At 41.0% G+C, this 13,104-nt stretch overlaps 1 protein-coding gene across 2 annotated transcripts in view; it reads right to left on the bottom strand.

The window, feature by feature from the left end:
- The window catches only part of VEGFC (vascular endothelial growth factor C), a 59,548-nt gene that overhangs the window by 24,509 nt on the left and 21,935 nt on the right, over positions 1 to 13,104 (bottom strand). The gene's annotated exons all lie outside the window — the stretch shown is intronic.

Below are 13,104 nucleotides of genomic sequence, written 5' to 3'. Positions count from 1 at the left end.
GTGATTCTCTCCCTGATATTAACATATATATACATATGCTGATGACACCAGTTGTATTTCTTGATGGATGGTCATCTGGATCCACCCCTGACGTTTTGGTGGGCTGTCTAGGAGCTGTGGAGTGGTTAAAAGAGAGCTGATTGAAGTTAAATCCTCTGAACACATAGGTCCTGTGGGTAGGCCAAGAAAGGTTAGATGGGGTATGCCAATTACCAACTCTTGATGATGTGAACCTAGCGGCTGTACAAAATCTGCTGGTAATTCCTGGCCCCAAGGATGTTTGGCTAGCCTCAACCAGGGACTGGGCTTTTTCAGCCCTGGCCCCAACCTGGTAGAATGCTCTGTCTACTAAGACCCCGGCCTTGCAGGACTTGATGGGGTTCTGCTGGGCTTGTAAGACAGAGCTTTTTCACCATGTGTATGGTTGAGGAAGATGCGGTGTTTGGACTAGGCCTCTCTTTACCACTACTACCTGTTTCACCTTTGGCCCTTTGCCAGCAGACTATAGGACATTCCTGCTGTTGGATGGATTAACAAATCGTGTTTTTAAATGTGATTTTCAATGGGTTGTTATATTTATATCTTGTCTATGGGGAATCAGTTATTGTTGTGATATAGTGCTTGTTATAATATATATGTTGGTAACTGCCCTGAGCTTGCCAGGGAAGGGTGGTATAAAAGTCTAATAAATGAATAAATAAATTTGTGGGTTTACCTTGTACCAACCCATTACCCTTAAGGAAGCTTTTATAAGTCTTTGACAGACTAACTTTTCCTTTAATCCTCCTGTCCATGTATATCTGTGCACCAACTACAGCCTTCAGTCTCCCATTTGTTGGCAATTTCACCAGACCAGAGCCCAGAACTTCTAGTTTGTGGAATGAGTGTCTGAAGAAGGGAGGGAAGGCCCATTTTTGGAAATCTTCAGGAGTGCTGCAAGGCCTGCTTGTTTGCCAGGACTTTTGAGAAGGTTTGAATGCTGTCAAGAAAGCAACCATTTTAAGAGAACCTTCTAGTTCTAACTATATGCAAGGTTTTGTTTTTGCTTATTGTTTATCTTCAAGGATGTATTCCCAAGTCAGTTCTAATTAGAACATTCAATGCAGCTGAGAAACTTCTAGATGGGAAGGACGAAGTGCTTATTATAGCTAAGAGGCACAATTCATACCAAGTCTGGAAGATTCTGTGAGGGAGCCCTAGGATTAGTTGAAAATGATCCCCAAACTATGGCCAGCGTTTTCCGAAAAAGTTTTCAATACAACGGCCTTTCCCTCCGCTCTCGTCCGCCACCCAGGCACGCATCCAAAGAAAAAAGCCCTGGTGAACTTCTCAGAAACTCTGATCTGAGAATAGGAGTTCCCATCTCTCCCCCACCCTCCGCTCCCCCATTAAAAAGATTCAGTCGCAAGGATGTAGCTCGATTGCTGAGGGTTAAGGGGAGTGACGGGCGCGTTGCTGGGGACCATTGTATCTGTTGCTTTGGGAAACTGGGGAGGGGGAGGGAGGGGGCAGTGGCTCGCTTGGGGCAGCACTTTCGGGGGATGAGCCAGCAGCGGTGGGTTCACACACCTGCTCCCCTTGGAGTCTGCCACTTTGTGGTAACTTGGGAGGGAGGGAGCAGGCTGGGGGGTGGGAGCGATGTGTCCACAAATAGTCATGGATCTGTCTGGACGTTGATTCGTCCAGTTGAAAATTTTTAAAAAATTCCCGCCGCAGCACAACGCAGCAGCCAATCAGAACACCCCCTGAGTGGATCGTGGGGAGTCCTGCCGGGCTGCTGCGTGGCTGCCGCACTCCTTGGATGAAGTGGCGGAAGCTGCGGTGGGGAACATGACCTCACGCTAAAAAGATCCCGCAGCAAATGAAACCAGTGAGTATCCACGTTATTTTAAAAGTGGGGAAACGACCATTGGCAGTGGCTGGTTTTTTGCCGCTACAAATGGTAGGCATCTTTTAAGAGAAGGAGATATGGAAAGATTTGAGATGTCTTATTTTTATTTGGAAATGTTTTTAACTATTATTGTAAACTGGCTTGAACCACAAGAAAAAGTAGATATAAATGCTTTAATAAATAAATGTAATAAATAATGTGATAAAAGAAGAAAAAAAAGGAAAGGAAACTCATCCTTTAAAGTTGACAGGGGCTCCAAATGCTTTTTCTTATTTTGGAAAGATTCACTACGGCAAGGATTTAGCTGGCATATAGCAAAAATATGCAGCTTAATAAAAACTTTTGTGCTAAGAAACAGTAAAAGAAATACAAAACTAAATAATAAATTAATGATGACTGCTATTATGTTGTCTGGAGTCAGATTAACATACTTATGAGATGTCTGAGATTTGTGTGTGTACCCTATGTTATTTATTCATTGAAGGCTCCTAAATTTAAATGCATACTTTTTATCTGAGTTCATTTCATAACACAAAAGTAATTACGCTTTGCTGACATATAATCACAAAAATGGCTTATTCAAGCAACAATAGTACTTAAGAAACTCTTCTCATTTCAGCCAAGCATTGGCAAACATCTCAGAGCCATACATGTGAGGCAGTTTATATACAGGAAAGTAAACTTGTAATACGGGCATATAGAAAAATCTGCCAGAGTCAGACCTAAAATAGGAAGTTAAAAACCAACACTACGATCATGTCACAAAGAAATAACAACTGAAAATCACTATGAAAGGAGAAGCAGAAAAGAGTAAAAGAGTTATTTTGTTATTTTCAGTCATTTGTATTTTCCTACTTCATTGATACTAGTTTCAGATGCAACTTTTCTTTTTCTCTGGACACTTTGTACAGAAAAGTACTAGTGGGTGGGTATCTAGTTCTAATTAGAATATATGGCATCAAATAAATGAAGCATTGCTCTCAAGCGTAGAGACTCAATAAACGTGCAAAGAATAGCACCAATGATCCTCTGAAGATGCCAGCCACAGATGCAGGCGAAACGTCAGGAGAGAATGCTGCTAGAACACGGCCATACAGCCCGGAAACCACACAGCACCCAAATAGCACCAATTTTGCCACATTTCTGTACATATAAAAACGAGAGACAAAACCACAACAGGAGCCACCAGTGATACTATATTTCTTGCTAATCTGACTTTTTTTGTTATCAAGAACTTTGGCAACAAGTTTTGTTAAATGGAATAATTCTTAACCAATAAGGTTTATGGTTAACCACATGAAACTCCTGAGATTGCTTATGATTCTTCCAAAATACTGTAAAATACCACAATACATAAACCATGTTTGTATTACTTTTGTAATTTTGTACTTTTGTACTTTCAGTCCAAGCAAGTTTATAACTTTTTCTATCAGTGTAAAATCCCAAATTTTTAACAGCCAGCTTCAGGTGTCTGGGTCCTTTGCACCTTTCTAACGTCTCGCTATACAATATTTTGCTGCCACCAGTAATTATCAAATTAAATGTCTTGAATACATCCTAATGGCAAGGTCTCAGGAGAGTCTAGAAGCTTGCAGGGTGACCTTGGGCCAGTCAAAGTTTTCTCAGAACTGTCTCAGCTCAAGCAGAGGCAGGGAATGGCAAACCTCCTCTGAATGTCTACCCCCTTGAAAACCCTACAGGGTCACCATAAGTCAGATGTGACTTAATAATACTTTATACACACATAGAATTTCTTTAAACAGTATTGCCAAACATGCTCAAAAGATTGGTTCTCACACCTCCATCCTTACGCATCACTCCATCTATAAATCTTCTGAAGCCTATTAGAGTGGAGCATATTGGAACTGTCTTCGAGATTCCTACAATCTAGAATAATTTTTGAAGACATATTATGCTATATGCAGTGCTAGAACCCTTTCCAAATCACTCTTATCTGCATATTTTTTCCAATTCACCTGAAATGTTTGAGCTTTATTAATTTCAATTCCAAAATCTTTCATATACGTTCTCTAACATTTAAGACTACCAATAGTATGTTTCCATTAGAGTAGCATATTTCCTAATGATTTCTTACTTTATTTCATATTTGATATATAATTACTTCTTGATAAGAGACAATTATATCATTTCTGAAAAGATCTTGTTATATTAAATTCCCCTGTTTTCCAAATTTCCCAATAAAACTAAGATTATTTATTTATTTATTTGATTTTTATACCGCCCAACCCCCAAAGTGTTCTGTTCCTACATAATATTCAAGGGTTTTGTTCTGACCTTTAAAGCCTTAAGAGATGTGGGACCAGAGTGACTGCGGCAGCATCCCCCCAATACGTCTCCCAGAGAGTGTCACATTCTACTAGTAACAACCAGCTAGTTGCCTCCAGCCTGAAGAGTGTCCAGCTCTCCTCAACTAGAGTCAGGGCTTTCTCAGCCCTGACCCCAGTCTGGTAGAATGCTCTGTCAAATGAGATTAGGGCTGTGCGGGACTTCTCAGTTCCACACAGCCTGCAAGACAGAGCTATTTCTCTGCACCTAGAGTTGATGGCAGCAACGTTATGTTTCCATCATAGCTGGCCTCCCTTTCTTTCTCTTCCCTTCTTCAGTTACCCTGAAGTTGTTTTAGGACATAGAGTTGGAAACTTTCTGAGCCATTCCATTTTTGGTTGGACCAAGCACCATCTTTATATGTTTTAATGTATTATTGTTTCTTATAATGGTATTATTTCATTGTTTTTATACTGTTTTGAGCCACTCAGTCTGCTGAGACGGGGGAGAGTGGGATAAAAATTGAATAAATAAATATTGCTGCATTTTCTGCGAGTGAACAAAATGGACTCATAACTTTCAATAATGCAACAAATCTTCACTATCCACTGACAAGGTGTGTGTGGATAGGGTTGGTGGGGAAGTCTGTATTAGTTTGTAAATTAAGCAAGGGAAAAAATCCAAACACATTTCTAATAAGGACTGAAAATATTTAATTGTTATCGAAGGGCAATAAAATACTGAGAACAGTTTATTATTTAATGGGAGAGAACAAAAGGAAAAACAGAGCAAGGGATATTTGCCTATTTGAAAATATAACAGCTTGAAGCACCTTGGAGGATGGATACAGTTAAAGAATGTGTACTTTGCAGAATGCAACTTACAAACCAAATTCTCCCCCTGACATGGTCAAGGATGCTATAGGGGTTTTAAGGGATCTGATACTTCGAAGCTAAATGAGTACAATTGGAGAAAACGCTGATCCTAATTAATCTCCTTTTCTAAAAACTCTTTTGCTTGTGAAGGGGACAGAGGGCCTTTTCACACGGGCCATTTACAGCACCCTAGGGACGGCAAAAACACTGTCCCTAGGGAGCTGTTCACATGGGGGGCGCAGCTGCATCACAGCCGCGCCGCCCTTGCTCCCCCCCAGCGGTGCGAAGCCGCTGTTTCCAACCCCCCCTTTCCTGATTGACGTACCTTCCTTGCGACCTTCCAGCGCAATGCCCAGGCCTGGGGACATGCCCCCCCTGCCCTGCGACGCCAGTACTGTCGCGCAGGGCAGGGGGGCGTGTCCCCTGGCCTGGGCGACGCACCGGAAGATCGCAGGGAAGGTACGTCGATCGGGCGACGGCGCAGCACTGCGCCGTCTTCCCTGCCCCTACCGGGACCGTTCGTGCGAATGGTCCCGGGGTGTGTGTGTCGGCGTTGTATATGCCAACGCACCCCCCCAGCGTGGCTGTGGGGAAACGGCCAAAGTTTCTAAAACCTTAAGGAATACCCAAATGAGACATGAAAATAGGTTTGAGAAACACACTCTCAACCCTGGTTCTGCTGCCCCCAATACCATCTTTTCTATATTACACTACTCAGGGCCAAACTAGACAATATGCCACAAGACAATATGCCACAAGTTAGAATGCATCAGCCTAGCTTTTTAAAAACAAAATGGTATAGATATAGATCAGGGCTGTGGTGCAGGGGTAAAGAGATCTCTGAAGTGCAGTTCAACCAATGAAAGGCCAGCCTTTTCAGATTTCCTCTTTTAGAGTTCATAACTGAAAAAATGGAAGGGCAAATTTGATCAGTAAAGTTTCACTGAAGGAAGGCTTATACCCGAGTACTGACCCAGCTTAACTTCTGAAATCCTTCCTTCTCAGTGGTTATATGTGAATACATATACTTGTGTGCATTATCAACAGGAATTGAGTGTGACAACTTCTCTTTGCATTTCAAAAGTATTTCCAGAATTCCCAAAATACTCTCAGTTTCACAAACTGTGCTAATCATCATGATCATAGTACTGGTAGGTTAATGAATTGTTTCTGAGTGCCACATAAACAATATTTTGGTATCTGTCAAACGATATAAAAGACTGGCAGGGCACCCGTGCTTCGCTACGCATACTTCATCACAGGCTCTCTATGAATTTTGGGGTGACGTTCAACATACTTCTTTCCAACCTGTTTGAGAACTTTGGGGTGACATGCAGCATATTTCCTCACAGCCTGTCTGTCGACTGATGGGTTTGTTTTCACATATTTTGCAGCAGCTTCCTGTAGTTGTCTTTTTACAATGCAGTGTGTAAAGCGCTTTCTGTGTTTAATTCCTCTTCTCCCTGTAGTGGTTTCAGCAAAAGGGATAGGTTCACATTTGTTGTGAAGGGCAGTGTTAAAGTGCATTTGGTGCACCTTGGTGAAGGACATGAAGCTGATAGTATTTAACTGTCACCCTTAGAATGTTTGTGCAGCATGTCTGTGGACTGAGCTGTTGGTTTGCCCTTAGAATGTTCGCGCAGATGGCCAGAGATAAGCAGTGAAAACAGTAAATAGGTAATAAATCGAGTTGAAGTGAATATTTGGGAAATCCTTTCTTAGTGAGCACCTGGAGTACGTAAGGAACAGGTGTGCCAAATTTCATGTGTGTTGCTTCGGTGGTTTGTGAGTGAGTGAGTGAGTGAGTGAGTGAGTGAGTGAGTGGTATTTCGCATTCATATATATAGATTACAGCCAAATCACATGGTTAAAAATCCTCATGTGAAAGAAGCCTTTGGCTGCAATCTTAAATGAACTTACTTGGAAGCAGATAAAATCTACATCAGTAAACTTCTGGGCCAACGTGGAAAGACTGAGCTTTTCTATGGCTTCTTTCCCCCTTGTTCAGAGCGTGTGCTGAAGGCTCTACAAAAAACACACAGAGTGCAATTCAACTGCAACTTCAGCCCTCTTCAGTCCCATGGATTTCAGTAGGAATGCTTCAATCTTTTTCATTGAAATAAATTAGTACTTAAAAGCACTGAACTTTCATTGGATTTTACACTCAAATTATATATATAAAAACTTGGGTGGCAACTTCTGCAACAGTCAAGAGAAGCATATTGCCCGGTAAACTTCAAATGGTTAAAACATTTACACCCTTTTCAAACTCTACAGATAACTCTTTGGTGTTACTTCAGATTAAATCGCAGAGGGCAGACAATTTGAAGGCAAACTCAGCAAGCAACCCTGAAAGTGGATTCACACATTTGGGAAGAGCAGCTGACCCTCACTAACGAGGAATGTGTGGAAGAAACCTCAAGTTTAACTGGCATATCTTCCAGGGCTATCTACAAGGCACAGCAAGTAGAGTTCTTGGAACACCAGACAAGAAACTTCCTCACAAATCTGGGAAAGGAAAGCAATGTGAAGTGTGACAGTTTTTCTCGCTGCACCATTAGAAGTATTGTACAAAACAACAGTACTGCATTTTGAAAGACACTGGCTTTGCCTATAGTTGGTGCAACAAGGATTGCACCTTGGCAGACAAGTCTGAAATAGTCTCAAAATGTTTGCAAGACAAAACTGTCAAGTCAGCTAAGGATGCATTCCTTAGAAGGTTGTGTACAGGACTGAAAGAGCCATCTGGCAAGGGCAGTCACTTGATCGGTGCTCGCTCTCCTCGGGAGGAAGGATTTGTGATGGATGCATTGCTTCTGTTTCAGTCCAAAACCACAAGCGATTACCATCAGGAAATGACTGTGGACAACTTCGAAAAACGGTCTGTTGAGTTGCTGACTAAACTGCCTCCAGACAGCGTGATTCTAAGAGAGAGTGCATCTTATCACTCTGTGAGGTCCAAAAAGATCTCAATGACTTGATCCAGAAAGGGAAAACCATCAGGACACAGTTAACAGAGAAGGGGATCTCTTGGGAGTCTGATCAAGTTAAGCCTGAGCTTCCTATTTTGGTGCAACAAGAAAAACACAGATTCATTCAGTATCGAACAGACAATGAGATGGCTGCTGCTGCTGGGCATCAAGTGCTTCACCCCTCTCTGTACACACAGAATTGAACCCCATTGTGTTGGCATGGAGCTACATGAAAGGACATGTGGCACTTAATAACACCACGTTTAAACTGAATGATGTTAAGAATTTATTCGAGGAAGGAATGTTTGCAGTGACCCCAGAGGTGTGGAGCAGTTTCATCCAGCATCTGATCAAGAAGGAGCAGCAGTTCTGGGATCTTGACTTTCTTCAAGAGAATCATGAAATGTCCTCACTAAGATCCCTTTGGGATCAGATTATGAGAGCAAGTATTTCAATAGTGAAGATGCTTATGCATGTATACTTATTTGTGTTAATAAATGAACGAATATTTTGTTAATAAACCTGCTTCTGTTGTGGACAGAAATGTGTTATTTGTTAAATTCATTTATACACCACCTTCTCCCCAATTGGGACCCAAAGTGGCTCACAGCATTCTCCTCTCCTCCATTTTAGCCTTATAGCAAACCTATGAGTTATGTTAGGGTGAGAACGTGTGACTGGCTCAGTGAGCTTCAGTGGGACAATTGGGAATTCAAACTTGGGTCTCCCACTTCGTAGTCCAACACTCTATGAAAGATTAGAGCAAAACGGGGGTGGGGGGGAACCTACAGATAGGATGGTTAATGAATGTTGAATGAATTCTGGCTCGGATCCTGGATGGCTGCTGCCAGTCTTATTAGGCGATACTTGATGGATCAATAAGCTGGTTTACTTTTTGGGGAAATGATGAAGAAACCAAATCACAAATGTTTCCCATACATATGTTCCCATACTGCACCTCAATAATAATCCATGTGTTGGATGTTTGTTTTAGATTAATGGATAGCTGTACCCCAAATGACTGCAGGGGCAAAGGTTAAAGTTAATGACCTGTCGTTGGGTTTGCAATCACAAGCATGTGATTTCCTCAAATGGGACTCACTGACACAGGTGACTCCCACATTCCCAAAGCTGTCTTTAATTATCCCAGTGTACATCAGATCACATATCCCAGCAGAAATTTTTTTGCACTGTGTTTTCCTCTAAGCAGCCACCATGCTTATGTTACACAGAAGATGTGATTTCAAGAATCCCCAGATTGCATCCCTTTGTATCTCAACTGCCTGTTATTGGATACTTACAGAATTCTTAGATTCTGTTTCCCAAGGGAGGAGGGCACCCTAGTGTATTAATTCATTTCTGATGAGTCCTTGTTTGAAATTAACACTGCTGCAATCAATGCAGAAAAACTGAAATGTGCCTTTAATTAAAGACAACTCTTTTAATTCAACGTTAGGGTGACATGGTGGGTAAAAGCAAACAGAGGTTAAAAGAATGGGTTAAATAAACATCAACTTACTATTATAAACAAAGTACATTTGTTCAAGGCTCCAGTGTGCAGAGAGATTTGACTATAGTTCATTGCAAACGTTTGATTACAGGAAGTGTTTGTATCTGCTCTCTTTTACCTTCTTGCAGGGAATGCCAGAGAGGCAAACTGTTCTTCTGGTCAGGATGTTATATATGTGTGACTCATCAGCCGCTTGGAGGGCTGGTCTACCTCTCATTAAGCAGCATTGAGTATGCTTGTTAATGGGAGATAGACTAGCCCTCTGCGTGGCAGGGATTCTCTTATATCAACTCTGTGAAGCTTGGAATATGTCTCCTTCAAAACAAAAGACACATGGCAACAGATTGCAAGGAATAGCAAACTTTATTCATCTATCTTTCACAGTAAAATAGCCATTGGATATGCTGACAGAAGAGGAAACTCCTGGCAACGTACTGGAAATGGTGGCACCGGCAGCAGCATGGAGGCTCCTGAAGTTTGCAGAAAATGGTGGGTGCTACAATAAAGAGAAAAAGAGCTCTAAAATGTGTGTGTGGGGGGGGGATTGAATAAGGTAGGCACTAGGACCACCACGGAGCATTCTACTACAAAGAAGGTCCAGGCAGACGCCGCGGATTGACCTACAATAGAACTGACCTATTTCCATGGAAAAAGACATAGCTGTCACCTACAAAACTCTTCACCGTGTACTTATGGGACTGTCTCTCCTACTGCACTCTTGTCTTGGCAGTTTTGAAGAGAACCACTGAAGCTTCTTCCATACAGACTGGTAAAACTTGAAATTGTCAGCTCATGTACATTCACAGTGGTGGCCCCCACATTATCCACGAGAGGAGGTCAGGAAAGCTCTTGCAGTATTAACTTTCTGCAAAACGTGCTGTATAGAAATATTTGTGAAGGCATTCTTGCAATGGAATTGATCATGCAGTGAAACTGAATGATCCAAAAGAGTGCCTCTACATGGGAGTGGAAAGTGGATACTGTATTGCCTTGTACATGGCATGTGGCGTAGGAGGTTAAGAACTCGTGTATCTAATCTGGAGGAACCAGGTTTGATTCCCCGCTCTGCCGCCTGAGCTGTGGAGGATTATCTGAGGAATTCAGATTAGCCTGTACACTCCCATGCCAGCTGGGTGACCTTGGGCTAGTCACAGCTCTTTGGAGCTCTCTCAGTCCCACCCACCTCACAGGGTGTTTGTTGTGAGGGGGGAAGAGAAAGGAGATTGTAAGCCCCTTTGAGTCTCCTACAGGAGAGAAAGGGGGAATATAAATCCAAACTCTTCTTCTACTTCTATGTCTATGCTGGCCTGGATAATTTGCTGTTCCAATTGCAATTTAATTATGTATTCCTAGTCATAGTGCATTAGTATTGGCGTTAAATTTTGTTTTCCTAGTTTTATTGCATTGGACATTTGCATTGTTTTTTGAATATCTTTATTTTAAGTTCACATCATATTTGTGTTCCTAGCCGCATTACATGGTTCTGTTAATACCCTACACTGTATGATCACATTTTTTTCTTTGTACACTGTAATCTGCCTTGAGACTTAGTGAGAAAAAGGGGCTCTAAATAAGCAAAATAAATAACAAACATGGTTTTAACTATAATATTTTTTCAGCACTGAACTATTTTTTAATCAGTTTGTTGGGATGCAGAACAATAAATAACTGTGCTGGAAACCTCCAACACAGAGCTGGGAATGACGTTTTATTTCTTCTTTATATACAATTCATACAAATACCAAGACAGCTAATTAACTTTGTCAGGATGTACAAGCAAAGCCATGAATAGAAACAATATATTGTATTTATATTATCAACAATTTGCTTATTGGAAGAAATAATAATGAATTTCTCCAACATAAAATACAGTGTTTTTGCTTTCATGGGGTGACTTCTTTCTTCCTGTACCCCAGGTGGATATTTCATATTTGGCTGAGCTTGTAATAGATATTGACAGTTTAATATGCAATAATAAAAAGTAATTGTAGCTATTACACCTGTTAGAATATTTCGTTTTCAAAGATTTATTGGCATAGTTTTTAAGATAAAAATTAAATACAATTTTTCAACAGGGACTATAGGTTTACTTGTGTACAAGACAAGTTGGTTAAAATGTGTTAAGAGTAACTAAAGGAATTAGATGGGTGTAACTGTTTAGGATTGCACTGTGAATATTTGATAAATACAAAAATATTTAAAAAACATTAAATATTTGCATTTTAACACTTTTTATGGTTAACAGTAAAATAATGATTGACAGTAAAACTTTATGTTGAATGTGTGAAGAAGGAATTATGCAGTTCTGAAATAAAGTATTTTCAATTCTGAGAGAGTGAGATATCAATGATATGACTGTAATAACACTGCAATTAATGGGATTGGATAGAATATGCATATAAATATATCAAAAAGTAATGACTGGTACAAATCTATGCAGTTATTCTATTGTAAGCCCACTGATTTCAATAGACTGGAGTAAATGCATACGATTGCAATATAAATCTATTAAAACTGGCTCAGTTGCAAATAAAAACCAAATTATTCAATAGTCAGTTTGATAGTTCATCTCTTTATTAGTGTTCACCAGATTGCTTCACTGTATGCTTTATTAACCATGCAGTACAGTGCAAGTAGGATTTTTGTACATATTAATTTTCACTTAATTGAGAGCCCTCCACAATTAATAGCAGATCTGCTATTGGGAGTAGCATGCCACCACACTAGTGGATTCACCTTCACCAAGGCACTTACCCCCCTCACACACACACAATGGAATGGGCATCTTAGGGCCCCTGCTACCGGTGTAGTGGAGGCAGGTAAAAGTTATTGTCAGCTCCCTTCTGGCCTTTGCCAGCATTATGCTGGTGGGCCACATTTAAAGACTTTAGCTACCAAAATGGTGGTGTAGGTCTATTGTGGCCCATAGAGGCTTCTTGGGGGCAGGGTGGCTTTTGCACTTTTTGAGCCTCCCCACGCTGCTGGGAACCCTGATTGGGTAAAACAGGAAAAGACCTGGCGGCCAGTTCTTGAATGGGGCTGTTAGTCTTATTAAAACGCCTCAATCCTTGTTGTTTAAATACTATGCTGAGCAACATCCTTAATTCAGACCCTTGAATTTGTGCAAGTTGTAGTCAGTCAACAGGTGTAATGCTGCTTCCGCCTGCAGAGCCATACATCCACTGATCTAAGGCAGGAATTGGGTTCATTTGTTATTCATATGACTTGAAGCATTTAGAGTAAAAATTAATCTCTCTTACAAAATTAGCTCTTAAAAATGAAAGTAAATAAATAACACTCAAACTATTTCATTTATTTATTCATTATTCTTTCAACGTATTTATTAATTCAAAAGAACAAATCCTTAGACATAATTGCCTAAGTATGGAACATGTAGCGACCACTCATCTCCAATGAATCAATGTGCAGGACTCAGTTTCAAGCAAGCCGTGTGTGCAAGTGAGTCTTGAATGGCAATTGGCCCCACCACATTCCACCACCCTCCCACCTGGCCCAGCAGCAGCCTGGCCAATCCCCTGCCCTCCCTCCCCCTGACCCAGAAGCAACCAG

This window comes from Sphaerodactylus townsendi, linkage group LG10, assembly GCF_021028975.2.
Source record: "Sphaerodactylus townsendi isolate TG3544 linkage group LG10, MPM_Stown_v2.3, whole genome shotgun sequence".
Taxonomy (NCBI): domain Eukaryota; kingdom Metazoa; phylum Chordata; class Lepidosauria; order Squamata; family Sphaerodactylidae; genus Sphaerodactylus; species Sphaerodactylus townsendi.
This window is presented reverse-complemented; position numbering and strand designations above follow the sequence as displayed.